The 16,121-nt window shown below is 38.3% G+C and overlaps 1 pseudogene; it reads left to right on the forward strand.

Annotated features, from left to right (window-relative positions):
- Positions 1-11,727: 11,727 nt before the first annotated feature.
- Positions 11,728-13,331, forward strand: LOC147731200 (ATP-dependent DNA helicase PIF1-like; annotated as a pseudogene).
- The last annotated feature ends 2,790 nt before the right edge of the window (positions 13,332-16,121 follow it).

Here is a 16,121-nt window from a genome sequence, read left to right on the forward strand (position 1 = left end):
AAGCATTTCTATGTACTCTGTAAAGTTGGTTTGGAGATCAAGAAATGGTATTAGCAGAGACACAGATAATGCCGGTAGAGAGAGAAATGGTAGATTACATGTGATACCGTCGTCATTTGTCTACAATTATATAGTGAATTAAGTTTATTTTTCAATGAATGTGGATGAAAAATTATGTCAGTTGATGTGTTACGAAGTCATTTTTTCAATTAAGTTACTCTTCGAGAAATGTACTGGTACAGAATGTTAGGTAGCATGTCTGTTAGGTCTGTTACTTGCGATAAAGAGGAAGGGTGTGGTGTTGAAAGGAGAAAGGAATGTTTTTTCTTGCATACATATATATGGTGAATTTTTTGCAAGTAAAGGTACTGAGATGGTATTTGTAGAGATACATATAGTGTAGATACACAGAGACATGGTAGATTGCATGTAACATGGTCATGTGTGTTAGATGAAACTGTGAGTGAAGTTTCATTTTAAATGAATCTGGGTGAATAGTTTGCTTAGTTGATGTGTTAAAAAAACAATTGTTGAAGTTAGTTAGGCAAGATGGTATGCGCTGATTCAGAATCTTAGGCAGCATGTTTCTTAGGCCTCGTCGTTGTGAAAAGATACATGGTAATTCTTTTAAGCGAGTAAGAGGTCTAACAGACTGTCGCAGGAATTCCGTGCTTAGACAGAACTGTGCATAGAGGTATGGAACCTCAGTGAATTACGATATCGCAAAACTCACCTTAATACCCAAAAATCCTCTACCAGACTAGCATTCAGTCACTTATTGGTCATCATAAACTGCCAATGCTTAAGGTATTCATAAACTTTCTGTCGGAGGATAAAATTACCGTGTGGTTTGTGGCCGAGGGCTGCACTGGTGGGGGTGGGGTGAGAGGGGGAGGGGGCCAAGTAAAGTAAAATGAAAACTTGTGACCATGAGGTTGTACACAGGTCCGTGGAGTAGATACCTTCATACATTGAGGGAGCAGACCGAGTATACATAGATCTCTCTCCCTCCTGCCGTCTGTCTCCATCTTTATCTCCCTCCTGCTTTCCGTCTCTGTTCCCCTGTGTATCTTAGTGTGTGTGTGTCTGTCTGTGTCTGCCTTCAGTCCGGGATGAGACAGTTTGGTCGGCAGGCACACACAGATAGTCGCATCAAAGTACTTGGCAGGTGTTCAAAAGACCATTTATATAATTGAGATGCTTTGTTGAAGCGCCAGTGAATCTCCACTTTCACAATTACCACTCGCTCGGCTCCACAGAGCAGAGGGTTTGTCGTATTTCACTTCTTAGTGCCTTTGCTTTTCCACTCTGTTCTGTGGTGGCTGGCGGAGAAGTGTTTGTTAGAGTGCAGATGTAAGGGTTATAAGAAGTGAAATACGACAAAGCCTATGCTCTGTAGAAGCGGGGGAGCACTGATTATCAGTCTGAGTGAAGCGCAACTGCGGTGGTGCTTGGTAACACTACTAAATTATTTTTTAGCAGAGGTACGATTGTTTGCATGGTCCACGAACCGCTAAGAAAGGCTTGACGGGCCGTCACAGGCCCGCGGGTTGTAGTATGAGTAACTCAGGTCGACAAAGTACAACATGAACTTAGTACAGCTGAGGTTACGTGGAACACATGAATACTCTTTCAGTATACAATAATTTCAGTTCAGAATATCGATTAAAAGAGGGAACGTGTATATTTGAAATGTTTATTCACTAATGCAGTGCTTTCAAGCGAAGTATCTTATCTAATACGAGTAAACATATTATAAAAAAACAAAGTAATCGGCATAGTTACTAGTCCATAGAACACAAACGGTGCAAGCATAGTATGATGCCAAATGAATAGGGTTAACAAAACTCATTCCACACCCTCCCGAGCAAGTATATTAAATTATATTAAATCTAAGAAGGTGTCTTTTGACTTTAAGTAGAGCAACCATATATGAAAATGCTAGTGGTTAGAGATCACATCATTAACAATCAGCTCTCTGCATGCAAAGCACCATCAAGTTTGTGTTATGATCTTGTGTAAGGAAATAAAAAACGCGCCAAAAGCGAGAACTTGGCTACAGCTGCATGTATGTTATCTGTAGGGACGTTCGAAAATCAGTGTTGAGAACAACTACTGTATTGAGATATCTTTTGAAGGTTTCAGTAGTCGCTGTACAGATACAGCTCGACAAGCAAGGCTAATATCAGTGTAACAACATATTTTTCTCGTATGAATCGGAAACATTTCACTAGGCAGAAAAGTAAAGCAGCAGATGTGTGTCAGGCGCAAATAAGCAGCAGAAAAGAAAAATGTCGTTTAAACTTATAAAAAACTCATGCTAACTTTACACATTAATCAGGGCACATTTAACCATATATGACCCTGCCTTGCTCCGAGTACGTTTCAAATAAGATAAGATAAGATAAGCAACTCAATTGTTGAAATCAGAGTTCAATGAAATGTTTAGTTCGAAATCGAGTAGGTGAAGTAAAAAAATTTAGTCCACATAAAAAACTAAAATCTCACCAGCACGAAATTGTAATGTCCACTGTTAGTAAAGCCAATAGGTCTGTTTATATAACAAAAGAAGTCCAAAAAAGGTCAGAAAGATAGGGAGAGAAAAAAAAATTAAGACGTCAATGGCTTTCATAAGAGTCATCCTACAACTGAGTAGGCGAAAAAAGCAGCCTCCGCTTCTAAAAGGAAGTGACTGTTATCATCCGAAAACAACTCAGCCATCCAATTGAAAAGAGGAAAAGAACATACATGCTCTTCAATTACCGGAGCCTCTAGTACCATCAGAGGACAACTCGGTGGGTTTTCAATGTAGCTGTGTGACAAGAAATCTTGCGCCGCTACGAATATATTCCAATAACCCAGAACTCCATGTATCGCTGCAAAGCCCAAAATCCCTCCGTCGGAACAAAGCTGTTCATGATCAATTAACGGATTCATGAGATGATTGTAATTCACTTCAGGAGATACCAAGTTGCAGAGACATAAGTCCAGGGCCCACATGAAATCACAGCTCAGGCAATGAAATACAGGCAGCACACAGGTGAAATAGGGAAATCGAAATGATAATGCATATGATGCACTCAAAGTCGCGAGTGGCAGGATGCCATAGTACTCAAGCATCCTGTGGCGAAACAATCCTAAGTGCTCCGGCTTGTTTGCGAAGACAGGAGGAACATCCATTTTGAAATAAACAAAATAGGAACACAAAACCAGCAGCCACTGGTAGCCGGACAGGAAGTCCACAAAATAGATCGGAGAATATGGAGTGAAGAGTAGCAGGAATGACTTCAAATATTTTTGGCAAAGAAGTCACTAAACCATTGCTCAGTACTTATAAAAAAAATGGGCCAGCCCTGAAGTGGAGGATGCGTTAAAGATTATGGGAGTCACCTCAGCAAATTGTAAAGGAAGGTCACTATTTAATAAGGTATGCACTTCTCTGCTAGTGTTAGCTAGGTGAAGGAGAAAAGTTTGCGAACAGATGCTAGGGTAACTTGTTTTTGTGACAATAAGGCTCTTGTTCATCTCATGTGATTGAACTTTGAATTCAAGGCCGGAATTCGCGGCCAGATGGAAACATCAAGGTTCCCATGCGGGGGTGGATAAAGTACATTCTTACAGGGAAGCATATGCAGATTGACTATTACAACGGAAGCTGTGTCGTTTAATAACTCATAGCAATTCTCATTGCTTGAAAATAAATAACCACCGTTGACCAATAAGGTAAAAGTCGGCATTATAGCAGGCACCGGTGTACCTTTGAAAACACATGCTACATTACAGCGGTTCTGGTTACATAAGTCATGCAATTGGAAGGGCCTAGATATCAACGACTAATCCCCTGTTTCTGTACACTCATCTCTATACAGATATAATTGTTTGCCGTCTCTAAGGCATTTGTAAGTGAAAGGGAGCGACTTCGGTTCATGCCAGTCGGAGGTACTGAGCCGCTCGTATCTACTTATGTGAAAAAAAAAGCGAAACGTAGAGTAATTAATCCATGGATTAGCCTGATACTGATACTAAAAAGGGAAAAGTCTCTAGGCGTTGAATGTGGAACATCGAAAAAGAAGCGTGTGTCGTGGAAAGCAAACGTGGTTTGAAAGTCAAATTTAAGGGTGCAAAGAGAGAGGAGACATTAACATAGTTTGAGGGCTTTAAGTTGGCCGGGTCTCTTCGGGTCTGAGCACAGGCAGTTTTTTAAAGGCAGGCTCGAAACTGGTGTATATCGGGCTCTACTTTTGAGCCCTGGCATAGGCAGACAGTTTTTTTGCCGGCCTGTAGTGACAGCCTGCTGTTGCAGTAGTTCAAGAAAAAGTGGCAAGGCAAAAAACAGAGCCCAATCCAGACATCTTCAGAGACTGCAGGTAGATTATGTGCGCTATTGATGCTGCTGACACTGCCTACTTGTGACTAGCGGAGAAGTGACGGCATGAGATCATGGTAGGTGAGCGTAGTAAAGGATGGGAAATTCTTTAAAGAGAGTAATTTTCTGTGTTGATTTCCCTTCTTTTTCTGAAACTCAGGTACAGCAATATTGTTGTGGCGTCACCAGGACTGTAAGTTGAAGTTTTCTGAAAATTATTGAGAGGCCAAAATTTATTTTTATTTAACTTGTGCAGCTATGAATCTGTGCCAAAGGCAATAGTCCTCAGTTGCTGTAGGTATGATGTTACCTGTTGTATCATACTTACATGCAATGATATGGGGGCAAAATTTACAGTGTGGTTTGTGGCCGAGGGCTGCACTGGTGGGTGAGGGGTCAGAGAGGAAAGGGGTGGGTCTAAAGGGAAACAAAGAGTTGTGACTATGAGGTTATACAGAAGTCCCTGCAGCAGATGCCTTCATGCACTAAGTTAGTAGACTCAGCATACATACATCTGTGTTCCTCCTTCCCTTTCTCAACATCTCTGTCTTTGTGCTGCTTCCTTCATATATTTCTGTCTGTCCGGCTCGCCCTCTGTATCTCTGTCTATTGTGCAGTTTCTCTCCATGTTGCCTACCCTCTGCTTTCTACCCTTCCTGTCCCTCATGCATTTTCTCTCTATCCTGTTCTTGTTCTCCCTCACTCTTTGTCCTACTCTTTCTGTTTCTCCTGCTCTCCCTCTCTTTGTTGTCCTTTTTACTACTCTTTTTTCCCTTCTGTCCTTCTTCTCCTTTCTGGCCTGTCTCACCCTCTTGCCTTCCCTCTACCTTGTGATCTCTTGCTCCTTCCCGCGTTCGTTTTGTATCTCTCTCTGCCTCCTGCTCTCAGTCTTTCTCCTGCAGTGTCTCCATGGTGGTCTATCTCTCTCTCCCTCCTATTCACCCTCCTTCTCTCCATCTCTCTCTCCCTTCTGCTCTGCTTGTCCATCTCTGTGTCCCTTCTGCTCTCTCTCTCCTTGTTGTCCTGTTTGCCTGCTGTCGTCTCTCTCCCTGTGCCTCCTGCCGTTTGTCTCCCTCCTGCCCTGTCTGTTCCTCCTACTCTGTGACTCCCTTTCCATGTTAATCTTTCTCTTTTTTGTGCCTTCCCTCTCTTTCTTGACTTCTCTCTGCCTCCTGTCATTTTTCTCTGTCTCCATTTGTGTCTTTCAATGCTGCTCTCTCTCTGCATCTTCCTCTCCCTGCTACCCTCTCTCTCTCTCCTGCGGTCTGTGTCCCTCCTGCCCTGTGTCTCTTTCCTACTCTCGGTCTCCCTCCATCTCTGTCATTAGTTTTGTGCAACTAGTGATTGTCAAAATGTAGGAAAGAAAACAAATCACTATAATTAGCAGAATCTAAATATAAATCTAGTAAGCAAATTATTCACCCAAAATCATGTAAAAAGAAGCTTAAATCACAGTGTGATGTTGGTGTTCCATGGTGATTTCTTTTGGCAAGTAAGATGGGTAACAGATATGCTACGTAAGATTCTCTAGCAGTACAAATCATAAAGATTGCATGTAGTATCCTGGAAATGTGTGGGAGATTACACTGTAAATGAAGTTTGATTTTAAATAAATCTGGGTGAAAAATTTCGTTATTTGATGTGTTTAAAAACATTTCTTGAACTTAGTTAGGCTTTAGGATATCTAATGGTAGAGAATCTTAGGGAATATATCTGTTAGGCTTGTTATTTGCCACAAAGGGTGTATGTTGTGTAATAAATTTGTGTGTAATACATTAATAAAATTTGAGTATTTTTCTTTTTTATAGTGTTTGGTGCTGAAAAGCAAGAATCTGCATTGTACTCAATAGAGCTTCAACATTCAAAATCTTTTTTACAGGTGAGTTGGTATTTTTTAAAGGAAATTTATTTTTGTGCAGATTAAAATAATAAGCAAGATTTTTCAGAATATTTGCACTGTTTCTCTTCTGCTGGAGGATTTTATCTTCTATTTTTACCATGTCTGTATCTGCTTGCACTACATATGTATTTTGACATACTTTTTTACTGTCTGTTGGCACTATCTTTATATGGGCCTGGTCCATGTGTTCTTTTCTTTGCAGTTCTGCTTCATCTATCCTTTGACTATAACAGTTTTCTGTCTGCGTGCATTAATTCTTGCTAAGTCTTCATTATCTCTCTAACTCATGCTGTACCATCTGTGTGCAGTCGTTCTTCTGCATTTACAGAGGTGCATTATGATATGGCTGTTGGTGTGTTGGGCATCTTCTCTGCATATCTGTGGCCGTACCATCTGTCTGCACCCTTTTATATGCATTTGCAGAGGTCTATTATGATATGGTTGCTCGTGGTTAGCATGAAATGCTGTACATGCTGTGAAATTCAGATGCTGAGTATGCTGTTGAAAGGAACAAAAGCAACTGTCTCTGTGGCAAGTAGTAATCTGTTTAGTAAATGTTTTGATTTGTACATTGTGAGCCCCCCCCTTCAGACTGTATACAGTTTGTATAGCAGTTTATAGTGGTGAACTCAGAAAATTGATCCCTAAAAATAAATGATAAAGTCTTTCAACAGTTCTACAGTCCAGAAAACCTAAAAACAAATTTCACAGTAAGATGTCTTTTTACTGCAGTAATTATTTAAAAAAATTTAAAAGGGATAGTGTTAATGTCTAGGATCACAGTGTCAGTTTGTTTTCAAAGAAGAGGAAGGTGCTATCTTAATCTATGTAGTTAATGTGTTACAAAGTATGATAATGTATGTACTTTAAAAATTAGTAAAGGTACTTCTTAGTTATCTATTCATGAAAAAGATATAATTTAGTCTTTATATTTTTTTAAAAGGATAAAGAAGAAACAAAAAGATTCGTAAAATGGAAAATTATTCAGACAACATTGATTTACATTTTGAAACTGCCAATGAATTGATAGAGGAATTAATAGATGGATTTTTTCAAGAGGATATTGACTCTGAAAATGAGGATTTTATGGACAACACATTCGACAGTGCATATTGAATTAGAAGGGGAAGAAGAGATTTTGGATGATCAGAATTTTGATTATGAAGAAGAAGTACCTGATGAAATTATGTTACAAGTATTACTAGAATATGAATTTTTAAATAAATAAAATTATTTTTGATATAAAAACATTCTTGAAGTCAGTTTTCTTCTACTATTCATCGTTGATCTGCTTTATGAGAATGAGAATAAATGTTTTCATGAAGTGTGTTAGAGATTATAGTCAAAAATATTAAATGCACTAGGATCACCTACAGTGCTTGAAAATCAGTGTACTGTTCTTATGCCTGAGAAATTATTATCAGAAAATACGTCTATAATGTTGACACAGCTATGGACTGTCATAAACTTAGAAACAACATTCACTACATGATTTCCTACTCTGTTCAGAGACTGTTGCTTTGTCTTTATTCTACTTATAAAGTAAACCAGTGGTTATAATTCCTATGTTATATGCTAGTAGAGGTCAATAACATTTTTTTACTTTTTTTCTTAACAGATTGTCCTTTTTATCACAAACATAAATCAGTATGTCGACCAGAAATGAAAAAAGAAAGCTGTATAAACGGACATACCATTTGAAGAGAAAAGAATTAGAAGAATTACCTAATCAACAAAGGACGGATAAAAACAAGAGTGGTCCTGGTAAGAGAAGCAAGGATTTTATAAAAAAGTTGTCTCAAAGGAAAAATAAATTGGATAATGTTCAAAAGGAAAAACAGTTGTCAGTATCTACAAGGAAAAATCAGAGAAAAAAGAAAAATGTTTCTGAACTCTGCGGTGAGGAAAATATGTACAGTAAAAGACGTACTAATCAGTTTGCAGAAATCAGGAAGCATATGTTTTATAAGAGTAGTTTCGAATTTATTAAAAAAGGAAAAAGTTTCTAAAAGGAAATCAGCTTTTTATAAGAAAAAAAAATATATAGAGGATGTTGTTGAGCGCGCGTTTGAGACAAAAAAAATTAATTTTAGTAATTAATAGAATAAATACACTGAATAAGGCAATCAGAGTTTTAAAAGCTAAGAGTAAATGGAAGAGACACATAAATAGAAGTAATTTTTGTAAAGTTTTTTCTGGGAAATGGATGCATACTTCAAGTTCTGAGCCATTTTTAATGAAGAGAGTTACTTTCAAAGTAACGATTTTTTGCATGCAGTTGACACCAGTGGTCGAGCATATGAGGTGAAGGATGGTTGTCCTATTGAGAAAGAGAAAATTGTGCTTAGAAATGCAGAAGAGGTGATAGCTGAAGAAGTTTTAGAGGCACGTCCTAACGTTCCTGTTTACAGTTGGAATTGTAGTAGTATTTGCAGAGTACAACAAGATTCAATTGATTTCTTTCGCAATTTCTTACGTAAGTATACTAAGGAAAGTCTAAAAAAAAAGATTGTAATGTTGCAAGAATTAGACCGTTGCAGAGTGAGAGAAAAAACAGGTCTGCAAGGCCATTCTCCGGCTAGTCTTTCTAAAAAAATATGCCAGAGTGTTTTTCATCACTTCAGGATGTTAGCAGTGCATCATACCAAAATGAGAAAATTTGTGAGAAAGTTGTATTATGCAAAAAGTCCAGCACTTAAACTTAAACAGTTAAATAGTACTCTTTTGCATGGATGTGAATTAGATGTTAAGAAGATTTGTGCAGAAATTGAGGTTAGTTACTTTGGTCCAGAAGAAGACAATGCAGAAACTGATACAGTTATAGAAGGAAATGTGTTAGAAAATGTCGGAAATTTATATACTGAAGATTTTGAACAGGAAATAACAAAGTGTAAGGTCATTGCAGGTGAAAAACCAAATTTTCCTTGTGTGTGTTGTCGACGCATTCATTACAAAAGTCAAACTAGGTTAGTTGATTTATATTTAAAAAGTGAAGATGAAAATAATAGTCAGTGGAAAGATTGTGCGACTTTTTTGTTGGTAGAAAACTGTTTTGATTTGGGTTTTGAGCAACGTATTTGTAAATATTGTTATAATAAATTAGATGAAAATAGAATGCCTGCTAGAGCTGTACATAATAATCTTGAGTTGATAAATATTCCATCGGAACTGAAGGATTTAAATACTTATGAGACTATTCTGATTCAATGTGTACATCCTTTTCAGGCTATTGTTCGTATGGAGCCCAAGACTGGGAAATTAAATCCTTCAGATTTACAAAGAGGATTAAAGGGTAGAGTTGTATATTTGCCACTTGATTATGATTAAAAAAATTATTGAGACAATTGGTGTTGAAAATGTAGAAGAGGAACTTCTAGTTATTCTAGGTAATGGTATACCTACAAAGAGTAAGACAATCTGGCAAGATTTAGTGGATGTTAGAAAAGTCAAAAAGGCAACGTTGTATTTAGTCAAAAACAATAAATACTATAAAAATGTATACGTAGAAGAAGAGGAAGTAAGTGAAGAAGAGGATAATGATTTGTCTATTGGACAAATTGAAAAAGTCGACTTGTCCAGAAGCGAAGAAATGTATTAACATTACAGTGTTCATCCACTGCATTCCAAAGAAGCAATGGGGAATGCTATTGAATTATTTCAGATGAAAAAAGCAAAAGGAAGTCCTATTAGTGTATGGGAAGAAAGTTTGGAAGGTCGTTGTTTCCCACAGTTATTTCCAACAGGTCAAGGTGCACGATATGATGATCGACCTATGCAGATTCCTGCATCTGAGTACCGGACAACAAGATTATATGCAGAAGATCCGAGATTTCATCAATGTATTCCATATTTGTTTCATCTTCTGTTTGAGAGTGACTTATCTGGACTTTCTTATGCAGTAAACCATATCTTAAAAAGTGGAGTGCATCTGCATAATGTTTCAGCAAAGGAATTTATGGATAAAGTGCAACAGAAAGACAGTGTTTTGGATTCTCACCTAATTAATTTAATGGCATGTCAGCGTGGTACTAATGAGTATTGGTACCGTCGTCATGGAGATTTGAAATGCATGCTAAGAAACTTAGGAGCACCTACATGGTTTTTAACTCTAAGCTGTGCAGAGTATGCTTGGGAAGATTTACTTGAATTTCTTCGGGAGGCGAATGCAAATATAGAAAATATAAACTACAAGACACCTGGAGAACTGTGTTCGGTGGATCTGGTTAATGTTTGCAGATATTTTAATCATAGATTTGAAGCTATGATGTCTTTTATTACAAACAAGAAAAATCCACCTCTTGGTGAATTTCTGGATTTCTTTTGGAGAAAAGAGTATCAAGCGAGAGGTGCTCCTCATATTCATATGCTATTATGGATCAAGGATGCTCCCAAATTTGGAACAGACTCAGATGACACTATACTGTCTTTCATTGAAGAATATGCAACTTGTGAGATACCTAAAAGTACAACTGATAAGGACTTAAGAGGAAAAGTGTTACGATTTCAAAGGCATCATTGTGGAAAATATTGTCGGCGAAAATTCAAATCAAAGGATACATTCTATACCAAATGTCGTTTTGGATTTGCACGACCGGTACTTTCAAAAGGAAGAGTCAACAATTTTATGTCATCTTTGCGACATAATATCACAAGAAGATCACCCAAAAATACCTACAATTTAAGAAGAGGTGAAGAGTCCAAATATATAAATGACTATAACCCAGTCATTTTGTCCATGTGGAATGCTAACATGGATATATAATATGTTGCAGACAACTCTATTGCTGTGCCTCGATATGTAGCGTCTTACATCACCAAATCTGAAAAGACGGAACTGAAGGAGATGTGGGAAGACATTTCTCATGAAAAGAGGCTAAGCAAGAAATTGTATACGTACAGTTTGAAGATGTTATCTCATCGAGAAATTGGAGTATATAAATGTTGTGATCGATTGTCATCAGCAAGTCATTATGCGAAATCTAGAACTATCCTGTGGGTGAGTTTAGGTCTTGCAGGAACACAAAACCGTGTTTTGAAACTTGTTCAAGAAATTGAATATTTAGCACAGAAAGAAGCAAACAGTACAGACATTCTGAAGACAAATATGTTGGATACATAATATACAAATAGAAGTACTCTGCTTGAAAACATTTGTCTGTATGAAATACTTCAAAACTACACTTTTAAAAGGAATATTACAGAGAATATTGATAAAGGTGTATACGCTGTGATTGGACATGAAGGATGTCTGGTCAAACAAAGAAAAGGACACTTGATCAATCACCGAAAACTGAGTTGCGAAACTCCTGACAAAAGAGAATTTTACTATTTAGCTCTTTTGAAACTCTTTAAACCATGGCGTACAGAAGAGGAACTACTTGGTGAGTTTGATAGTTATGAACATTCAATCAACGCATCTAAAAATAGTATAGAAAGTCCTGTTTTTAGTAATTATCTCCAAATGTTGAACGACGAAATAGAGCAAGAAGCAACAATTGCAGCGGAGATTGCTAGAGACAGTTCTCAAAATAGTCAAAGTTCTGCTTCGTTGAGTCAAGATCCACTGGGACAACCAATTATCCAAAATGAAGCAGCCAATGCCATGGATGAGGTGGAAAGAGCAATGGAGCAAGCTCAAGAGGATGTAATAAACTTAGAAGAATTAGAGAAGCAACTTAATCTTGAGCAAAAACAGATATATGATGAAGTGACAGAGCAGATTGAGCATGGTTTACTTCATGAGAAAAAAGAATGCTCATGTATGTCATTTGAACCTGTTCGACTATATGTAAGTGGAGAAGCTGGAACTGGTAAAAGTTTTCTAATTAAAGGAATTACTACATATCTACAGCAAAGAACTCAGTCAACACTGTCTTGTGTTGTTACTGTTCCAACTGGATTGGCAGCACATAATATTAAAGGTATTACTTTACATCGTTTATTGATGCTGCCAGTTGAACATGAAAATAAATTACAATATCACAAGTTATCTGGAGAAGCTTGTTGTGAAGTTTCTAGAGTCCTTAAAAAAATGAAACTTCTCATTATTGATGAGGTAAGCATGGTATCAAATTTAATGCTTGCTTTTGTGCATTTAAGAATGCAACAGATTCTTAAAACAGAGTATGATGTGTTATTTGGAGGCAAACATGTCATAGTTTTTGGAGATCTACTGCAGCTAACTCCTGTAAAAGGACAACCTGTATTTGAAACTGTTACACATGAAGACACCAGAAAGTGCCTGGGCAGTATTGGAAATGTTAATATATGGTCACATGTCAAATATACTGAACTCATTCAAAATATGCGACAGGCAAAGGATACTAAATATGGAAATATTCTTCAAGATATAAGAATTGGAAAACTAACTGAAGATGCAAAAGAAACTTTACAAACACGATTACTTTCCAAGTTGTTTCCCAATGAAGATAATGTAGCTGAGAAAATATATACTAAAGAGGTAGAAGATAAGTCAGTCACATGCTTGATGCCAACTCTAAAAGAATGTTCGGTGTTCAATGAAAAAATGTTGAAGTTAGAAAATCAAGAAATTAAGAAACTGGAAGCTAAAGATAGAATAGAGCATGAAGGAAGCACTATTGTTTTGTCCCAAAAGTTGAAGTTAAAATTGGATTCTCTACAGAAATCTATACCTAAAACTGCTGCCTTAGAAAAGAATCTGTATGTATGTTTAAATTGTCGGATTATTTTACGGAGAAATTTACATGTAGAAAGAGGTTTGGTGAATGGAGCAATGGGTAATGTTGTTGGTTTTGTGAATTACCCAAAGAGAGATGAGATTGAATTTTTAAGAATCAAATTTGATGGAATTGAGGAAGTTCAACAATTCAGTCATTGTTCAACTCGTTTTTTGCTTGTGAAAGACTTATATGTCCGTCGGAAGCAATTTCCTATTTGTTTGGCATATGCAGTGACTATTCACAAATCTCAAGGTTTAAGTGTAGATTGTGCTTTGGTAAATATTGGAAGCACTGTATTCAAAGAGGGTATGGCCTATGTTGCTTTATCTTGAGTTAGAACTTTATCTGGACTTTATCTAATTGATTTTGATGAGACAAAGATTAGTGCAGATCTTTAAATTGTGTGAAGGAGTATAATAGGTTAAGAAGAGAATATGCTCCAAGTTTACCTCAATATCCTTTAATTCAAAAGTGTATGGTAGGTCAAAAAAGGAGATATGAGGAAAAATGTAGTGAAGTAGTAGAGAAACGAAGAAAAAAAGATGAAGCTGTCATTGGTAGCAGAAAGAAAAAGGTTACTATTGAAGTTATTGTTGGATTTAAATTTGAAAACAGTTCTGGTGTCAACTGCTATGCAAATGGAAACTGCCGATATAGCGGCGATAACGGCCTTGATAATATGCTCTATGAATTGCAATCGAACCTAATGTTAGATGTAAACACATCTAACATAGGTTTCAATTGGAATTCATAGAACATATTATGCAGGCCATTATCGTCGCTTTATCGGCAGTGTCCTGCCGATAAAAGCGACGATAACGTATCACGTCTCCTTCATAATATGCCCCAAGTATCGACGCTTTCTTGAATAATTGTGCTAAGAAAGCGGCGATACTTCAGCTTGTGAATAGAGCTCTTTTTGGTACAATGAGTTAGTTCTGAAAAGAACTTTTTTTTTGTTTTGTAGTTTTTTTTGGGGGGGGGGGGAAAGTTTTATATTGTTTTTGATTTTTTCAACTGGAACCGAAATTTTCAACTGTAAAACTGTTAAACAGGAACAAAATAAATTTTAAAAAAATCATCTTCTGTCGGAGCATTGATGTTCATTAATTCTTTTCTCAATCAGAGTGAGGCTCTGCTCCCCGTACACAATAATTTCAGAACACAAGTTGCATTTCATATGCACTCTTGACAAGCACGGTATCAAGTCCAACTGTTATGTTATGTTATGTTAACTCCATTTTTAAGCGCACAGCTGCCCCAGCTAAGGGGCGTCCCGACGCTGCACCTGGAAAGGAGCACAACACAAACAGAACAACAAAAAGGATAAGACTAAAAAGAATTAACAGCTATTAGGGAAAATGTAAGTTTTAACAGCCTTCCTAAATGTCAAAAGATCGTCAAGGGCATGGACATGGGCAGGAAGAGAGTTCCAAAGTTTGGGGGCAAGCACTCTAAAAGAGCGCCCGCCAGACCTACTTCTCAAAAAGCGAGGAACTACGGCTAAATTTTGTCAACAAGATCTCAACTGACGGGAAGGAATGTAAGGAAGAATAAGATGCTCTAATATCTGAGGAGAAGCAAGTTTCAATATCTTAAAAGAAAGACATAAAGTCTTAAATTCTATCCTCTGGAGCACAGGCAGCCAGTGGAGCTTGAGAATAGTACTTTTAGCAGAGCAGAATCTGGGAAGACCAACTAGGGCCCTAGCTGCAGCGTTCTGGACGCGCTGCAATCTCGTAGTTTCGGCCTGATTGACTCCAAGCAGCAACGAGCTTGCATAATCGAACCTAGACAGTATAGCTGCCTGAATTATCAGTTGACGAGTCGGAGCATCAAAAAATTTCAACACCGGCCTAAGTCCACGTAAGATACCAAAACAGGACGCGGCTACTTTTTTTGTGTGACATGAAAAACTAAGAGTGGAATCCAGCCAAATGCCCAAGTTTTTCACCTCAGTAACCGGGGTAGGGGTGGGGGCCCGGATCAGCTTGCCACCACTTATCACCCCAAAGATTGCTCTGTTTGCCCACAATCAGAACCTCATTTTTTTCGCGTTGAGCTGCAGGCAATTAGCCGTCATCCATCCTGCCACTGCACTGAGACCCTCACGAAATTTGGAGGCCTCAGGGTCAGAGTCTTCCCTAAGTGTAACCGCAAGCTGCGTGTCGTCAGCGTAGGACACCATCGTAAGGTCCCAACGCTTGGCGACAGCAGCCAGCACCTGCACATAAAGATTGAAAAGCGTGGGACTCAATGCTGATCCCTGTGGAACTCCCTGTTCGATGACGTGGGGTTTAGACTCGAAGGGAGGTGTAGAGACCCGAAAGGTACGATCGAAACCATTCCAGCGCCAAACCCTCAATGCCCGCCTCTCCCAGCCGCTGCAGAAGTGTTGCGTGGGAAACAGTGTCAAATGCGGCACTGAGGTCAAGTAGTAACAGAGCCGCCGTTTGACCCGCGTCCAACACTGCGCGCAGATGTTCAACCATGGAGAGAAGAGCAGTTTCAGTGCAGTGCCCAGCACGAAAGCCATTCTGCGAAGGGTCTAGAAAGTTAGCAGACTGAAGATGATTGGACAGAATGCCATTTACATGGGCTTCTGCCACCTTCGCAGCCCACGGGAGAAGGGAGATAGGACGATAGTTCTCGAGTTTAAGAGGGTCCAGTGATGTTTTTTTCAGGATGGGAGTGACGTGAGCTTGCTTCCATCTTGAGGGGGCTTTACCCGAAGAGAGAGATAAATTTATAAGATGACAAATAGGGGGGAAGCAGAGAGCAGCCGACTCTTTAAATTGGGCAGGTCTAAGTGGATCCACAGGGGAGCCAGATTTCACTTTAACCACCAATTTCTCAAACCCCTCCTCCGAAAGAGCTGGAAGTGTTGATTAAGTCAGGTTATTACAAGACAAGGAAACCAAATCCTCACTTGCCAGCATAGTACTAGGGAAGGAGCGGTAGATATTAATCACTTTTTCCACAAAGAAAGCCTCGAGATCCTCACAGTGTGAAAGTGAACAGACCTCGGGCACTGAAACTCTATTAGCAGTAAGATCTTTCAGAACTTTAAAGATCAACTTTGAGGGATTAATGCTGGTATTGAATTCCTGTGAATAATAAGCTGCTCGAACCCTGCAAACAGCTCGATGATAGA

The sequence above is a fragment of the Lissotriton vulgaris genome, chromosome 2_1 (genome assembly GCF_964263255.1).
Source record: "Lissotriton vulgaris chromosome 2_1, aLisVul1.2, whole genome shotgun sequence".
NCBI lineage: Eukaryota > Metazoa > Chordata > Amphibia > Caudata > Salamandridae > Lissotriton > Lissotriton vulgaris.